Raw genomic sequence first — 7,387 nt, forward strand, 5'->3', positions numbered from 1 at the left:
ATATACTTATACTTATACTTTTACTTATTATTGTACATCATACGTTTGGATGCAAATTAGTGTTGAGTCAAGGTAAAGTATGTATTTTAAGATCTTTGTTGTCAAAAGATATATTGATTTACTTTGGTCAAACATATAAACCTAATTTAAATTATGTTTAACCATTCAACAAAGGAATTCTTCTAAAAAAGGTATTTGGAAGGAATAATTTATTTAAACTTTCACATTTTTCAATAGTAGATAGTTTTTGTCCAATGTTTGAGAGCCACTATTATGGTTCAACATGTATCAAATGTGTATAGTCATGTCACATGTGTGAATAGTATGGTACAAGCAAAAAAGTCACGAGGTGAAAATTACACCTGGGATAGGAGCTACTATATATTGGATGTGTATGGTACCAATCGTCCAACATGATTTACTGGGAAACCTACTCAACTTTGTGTGGTGCTTCATGACATGGCATTCTCATGTCTTCCATGAATTGTGGTAGAATTGGCATGCATATTCAATCATTGAGGATCTTACAACTATTAGGAATACTTCTATCTATTGAGGATATGCATGATCTGCATTGATATCAAAGAAAACCTTAAGGAAGCAATGCTCATTAAAGTAGATCCAACTTATTATTTTGGAGAGGTGTCATGTGATGTCCATTTAATGTGGAGGAAGAATTCATCAATGTTCAAATCTCATATTCATTCCATAAAATAGAGTTATGTGTATTTGTTTAGTAAAGTTAAATAATCTTAGTTATGGTAAGAATGCATAACTTCAGTGAAAACACACACATAATTTTAATGTTATGCTTAAACCATTAAATTAGATGTGAAAATATATTAGGTGAATTAGTCTAATTTACTTAGCTATGATCTATAATTTACTTTGATGACTTATACAACAATAATTTACTCTTTGTTTCCCTAATTTATATTTGATATACATGTAAACATACTTAATTTTAACAAGTTACTAGTACTCTTTTGTTTACTACTGTAATATGTTCATTTTATTGCAATGGAGTAATCTACCATGACAATATTTATATTTAGTATTGCATATTAATATCTATTTAATTTTTTATTTAATGTACATTAATACATATTTCATATTTCCATATATTCAATATTTACATACATTTAATATATAATATTAAAGCTAAATAAATAACATGTGTATAACTTATTTGATTTATTTCTTGTATTATATATTGAATTTACATTATATATTAATAAAAATAACCGGCAACTCTATATATAATTTTTAACTAAAACAAATAAATGTCGATAAACAATCAAGTTAGATAATTTAAGAAAAAAATATCTTGCTTGAATGGAAAGATCTACAAATTTTGTTATAAATAAAAATAATATTTTTTTAAAATAAGATAATAGAATTTTATGTTGAAAAAATATTTATTATTTATTTAAATTCTTTTTTTGACAAATCTTTATATTAAAAGAAAAAATACTTGAATCCGACTTCATTTCTTAATAATATTGAATATTTATATTGAAAATAAAATAATATAAATTTCATCCAAAAAAATTAGACTTGCATCTAACATCATCCCTATCACATATTAAAATTTTATAGTAACAATGTCAATGTTGTGTATACTTGTTAATTGGCGATTTGGGTAATTTATTTGGAGGGTCAAAAAACTATAGAAATTCAAGCAAATTCTTATTCTTCAATCTAAACATTTTCTAATTACAAGCATTCACAAGACATTCTACTTCTTTCTTACTTTAATAGTAACTATTCTTTAAAATTCTCATTCAACAAATTTGCTAGGTGAAGGTGAATTATCTAAGGCATAGACTTGGAAAGTCTAGACTTTCTACCCATGGTCTAACCCACTCACCTAAAACCATCAAGTCAATCCCAAATACTTTGCATATTTGAGTATCATTTTTCCATTGAAAATAAGTGTTACTTTTGTATCATTCTTCTATTCAAAATAAATGTCTAGATAAAAGAAATTAAATTCTATTGGATCCATTTGTCTTTACTATTTGAAGATATGTTGTTTCACATTTTCATTTCTATACCTAAGGGTTCTTCTTGAATAACTCAGATTACTAAACTAGCAATTGCAGCTTAGTGTGCAATGGGCATGCCAAAGAGGTGTAGAAGGTCAATTACGATAAAATTTGGTCAATTACTTCTATAAATTTGTGTAGTACATGAGATCAATTGGTAGGCAAAATTTAGAAAACAATGTTTCTCATGCAACAAAGGTCTCAATGGAGTAGTGATAGTTTCAAATCCACTTTGCATCCTCATACAAGGTTCCAATTATAACTGAAACAAAACTTTTCAATTAGGAAGATAATCAAGTTCCATAACCAACATGCTCATGTTATGTTTGCAATCAGGTGAGAGGGAGCGAAAGGTAGAGGGGGGGGGGGGGTGAAGAAAGAGAGAAAGAGAGAGAAGTAAAGAGATAAATATAGAGATATAGATATAGATGAAGATGAGAGAGAGAGAGAGAGAGAGAGAGAGAGAGAGAGAGAGAGAGAGAGAGAGAGAGAGAGAGAGAGATGAATATATAGGTTTAAAGGAGGGATAGGGAGAGAGATGGATGTATAGAGGGAGACATATATATAGATAGAGGGCGATAGAGAGATAGAGGTAGAAAGGAAGATAGAGTGAGAGAGGAAGAGGATAAAATAGATAAATAGATAAAGAGATGTAGAGTGAGAGATAAAGATAGGGAGATAAAGAGGTCTATAGAGGAATATGGAGAGATAAAGAGATGTAGAGATGGTGAGATAGAGTGATAGAGATATAGAGATATAAGGAGACATAGAGAGAGGGAGAGAGATACAAAGATTGATATATAGATATATGGAAAGAACTAGAGATATAAAAATAGATATGAAGGGAGAGAGAGAGAGAGAGAGAGAGAGAGAGAGAGAGAGAGAGAGAGAGAGAGAGAGAGAGAGAGAGTATGGGGAGATAGAAGAAGAGATATACATATATTGGAAGAGGAGAGAGAGGTAGAGATAGAGAGAGGGAGGGAGAACAAGGGGTGTGTGTTTGTGAGTTAGAGATCTAGAGAATAAGTAGAGAGAGATAAAAAAATTAAAAAATTAAAGATAATTATTCTATAGCAAATTAAAATTTAATAAGACAAATGTGTAAATTAAATTAATTCTATTATATCTTAAAATTATTATTTGTAACTTCATAAGACAAAAATAATAAAAATTAAATTTCAACTTAATGTAAATTAAATCTTAAAAGAAGAAGATGATGATTAGAATAATTTAATAAAAAATAAGATAGAATATCCTAATAAAAGAATATTAAATTAAAATATATTATAATCAAAAGAAGATAGAAATAAAAGATAGATTTCTAATTCAAAAAATAAGTATTCTACAATAATTAAAATTTTAATAAAAAAAAAACTATAAATTAAATGAATTCTAATAATTCTAAATTATTATTTGTAATTTATTTAAGAAACGTAAATAATTAAAATAAGATTTTCACTTAATGAAAGATTAATCATTTAAAAATGTAGAAAAAGTAACCAATTCTTTCTTTTTTTAAATAATTTTGTCTTTTCCCGCTTTTAAAACTTTAAAAAAACATGAAATATTCAAATAAAGAAGATACCATTATAAGATATTGTTGATGTATAGCTAGGTCGGATCCTTCTAGGGCTGACCTAGCACGTTTGATGGCTAAGTGGCCATAGCCATAATGATGATATAATTTGATATATATTTAGGTCTGGCCCTAAGTGGGTGGTAACATGTAACATGTAAGACCTAAATCATGTAACTTGTAAACTATATTGGGCAGTCCCTATTTTTTGGTGCCAACTATGATTATGAATTCAAGGCTGACCTAATGCAATCTGGGCGGTATAATCTCATACAAATGTAAGCACATTCATTTAAAATAAAGCACAATCTATAAAATCATCGAATCATCTACTTATGACCAGCAAAGTAATCTCTGCAAATCTGCATTCCAAATAACAGCGAATTTGCTCAGGGCTTCATTTAGGGCAGCGACTTCAAGACTAAGATCAGTGAACTTTTCTAGGGCTAGTGAATTCATCCTCAAGGCCAGCGAACTGCTCCTAGGGTGATTTCATTTTTTTTACATCGGATTGAGAATCAATTAGGTAAGTCTGTTCTATGTGTTGTTCACTCTGTCCTGTGCCCTAATTTGGTTTTTCTGCTGATCATATCACTTCATATGTAAGGTGAACTTGTAATACTCATACTGATCAGTATGAGTTAATATAAGTTTAGACTTTGTTTTTGGTTTTTTCAGTTCCAAGAGGGAGGTTTTCTTAGGGTATTGTTGTGTTATGTGTGTTCATTGTTTAATTTTCTGTATACTGTTATCAGATCTATAAAATCAACATGGTATTAGAGCGGGTTGATTGTATCAAACAAGATTATCACAGATTATGGTCTAAGAGTCAAATTGATGCAATTGCTACTGGCCATCAAGTCTCCTTTCCCTGGGTCATGGCTCTAACAGTAACCTTTTTGGTGAGAAAGAATGCATTTAATGTTTAGACGACTTTCTGTGGGCCACAATTTTGGTGGGCTTGAAAATGGTCGTCATTTTCAGAATGTTGTGATTCCATTGAAGGCCTCAATTTATATTTTGAAGGTTGGTTGTGGTTGCAGCTCTGAGGCAGAGATTCAACAATTATGTGTGTCTCTCATCAAGATCCAGAGGCCTGGGGATGTTATTTCAACAATTTTTGTTCAATATGTTACAGTTAGAACAATCTAGTTCATCCATGATGAGTGAATAAGCTAGAAAAGGATGTCGTTGACGGATGTTGGTTGTCCTATGACAATGATATTGATCTTTTCATAGACAACACATTCTCGATATGGTGCTATATATCAGGTTTTGTATGACTGTAGCTATTGACTGTAATCTGACCTACTTCAAACATATTGAGAATGTAAAATTTATGCATCTATGTTTTTTTTCCTTGGTACCATTTAGTCTTTCTCCAAGTTTCATAATCAAGGAATGTAAGAAGGTGGATGCAGTTTCAGGTTTGATCCATTCTACATGATTATCTCAAGGATGTTGAGTTTGCATCTAGGAGAAGTTAGCACTTGAAGAGTTTGACATATTCTGCGATTTCTGAGTTTGCATTGCTATTAGGACTGGACAAAGGGTTTGTATAATATATCATAGGCTAGAGATTACTTTAGAACCTGTAGCATATTCATAAGGGTTATGAAGGACATGAGGCTATGTGACTCCTTACGTGGTTCTGTTGCAGCCCTTTCATGAGGTCTGTGCTTAAGATTTGCATTGAAGAGACCTTGCCTAAGACTGGGAAGCCTAGTCATGAGTTACAAATAGTAGATTCATCCATTTCAATTTCATTATCATGAGTTCCAACACTTTGAAAAGGGTTGAAATGTCTCAAACTTGAAGAGTGATGTTCCTGGACTGAGTATCTCAATCTCTATGGATGAAAAGATGAGACATTTTCAGGACTAACCCCACGAGTACCATCAATAAAGAGATAAGTATTATTTTCTTTAATGTTCATGAATCTTCTATGAAGTTACTAATTCATGCTTTGGAATGGAATAGTGAATCATGCAAGCTTCTAATTCAAGATAGTCAAATTCTATGAGCTATTAGTAATCTCTCTTAAATGCTTTTAGGATGGACTGAGAAGCTGTTCAAGGGAGGAATTTTTTGAGGCATCCTATGAAGATACATTGCAGGCTAAAGCCTAGAGACACAACTTGTTGCCTTAAAGTTGAGATGGAAGGCATCTCTCAAAGAGGAAGAACCTATTCAAGTTGACATTATGACCAGTTTCTTCAAAGAGGAAGCTTGACATTTTAGCTTTAGAGAGAGCCTGATATTTCAGCTTTAGAGGGAGCCTTACATTTCTATCTTTAGAGGGAGATATGTCATCATTTGGTTAATGCATTTTTCTTTGTGATGGATAAATTTGAGGTGAAAGCCCTTGTTAATGAGTTCTTCTCTGTGAGGGAGAAGTTTGAGGTGCAATCCTTGTTAATGAATTCTTCTCCATGGTGGAGAAGTTTGAGGTGCAATCCCTTATTAATGAGTTCTTCTTTGTGAGGGATAAGTTCGAGGTGCAATCCCTTGTTAATGAGTTCTTCTTTGTGAGGGAGAAGTTTGAGGTGTAATCCCTTGTTAATGCATTCTTCTCTGCGAGAGAAGTTTGAGGTGAAAGCCCTTATTCTGCCCTCTGCGAGTAGGCATGGTGGAACCACCCTTTGTGAGTAGGCATGGTGGTAATGCACTCTTCTCTGGGAGAAGTTTGAGGTGAAAGCCCTCTTCCACCCTCTATGAGTAGGCATGGTGGATCCACCCTCTGTGAGTAGGTATGGTGGACCCACTCTTTGTGAGTAGGCATGGTGGGTGTCATGGAAGAAATTCATTGACTTTGCTCTTCTGTTTGTTCACCCTCTAGGAGTAGCTATGGTTAACACCATGATGTTTATTTGGTTTCCATCCATGGGAGTAGCCATGGTGGTTGTGTTCATTTGCATGATGGATCGACCCTCTAGGAGTAGCCATGATGGACGCCATGATGTGATTTAGATATCTAGAAGGACTCCTCCCTAGCTAAGAGGGAGTGTTGATGTATATCTAGGTCGGATCCTTCTAGGGCCGACCTAGCATGTTTGATGGCTAAGTGGCATGTCAGCCTTAGCCATAATGATAATATAATTTAATATATATTTAGGTCTATCCCTAAGGGGGTGTGAACATGTAACTTGTAATTGCAATGTGTATTGGTTAGGACCTAAATCATGTAACTTGTAAGCTATATTGGGCAGTCCTTATTTTTTGGTGTCAACTATTATTATGAATTCAAGGTCGACCTAAAGCAATCTGGGCGGTATAATCTTATATAATTGTAAGTACATTCATTCAACATAAAACACAATCTATACAATTAGCGAATCATCTGCTTATGATCAACAAAGTCATCTCTGCAAATATGCATTCCAAACAACAATGAATTTGTTCAGAGATTCATTTAGGGCAGCAACTTCAAGACTAAGATCTGTGAACTTTTCTAGGGTTGGCAAATTCATCCTCAAGGCCAGTGAACAACGCTTAGGGTGAATTCATTTTGTCTACATCAGATTGAGAACCAATCAGATAAGTCTATTGTATGTGTTGTTCACTCTATTGTGTGCTCTAATTTGGGTCTGTTGATCATATCACTTCATGTGTGAAGTGAAGTTGTAATCCTCATACTGATTTATGAGTTAATATAAGTTTAGACTTTGTTGTTGGGTTTTTCACCTCCAAGAGGGAGGTTTTCCCAAGGTACCGTTGTGTTATGCATTTTCATTGCTTAATTTTTTGTATACTGTTATTAGTC

General features: G+C 32.8%; 1 long non-coding RNA gene across 1 annotated transcript; it reads left to right on the forward strand.

The window, feature by feature from the left end:
• The first annotated feature begins 3,791 nt into the window (after positions 1-3,791).
• On the forward strand, positions 3,792-4,944 carry LOC131042578 (uncharacterized). Its single transcript, XR_009105277.1, has 2 exons — positions 3,792-4,150; positions 4,380-4,944. It is a non-coding gene; the product is annotated as an uncharacterized LOC131042578 (long non-coding RNA).
• Positions 4,945-7,387: the final 2,443 nt, after the last annotated feature.

Source organism: Cryptomeria japonica, chromosome 11, assembly GCF_030272615.1.
Source record: "Cryptomeria japonica chromosome 11, Sugi_1.0, whole genome shotgun sequence".
Classification (NCBI taxonomy): Eukaryota; Viridiplantae; Streptophyta; class Pinopsida; order Cupressales; family Cupressaceae; genus Cryptomeria; species Cryptomeria japonica.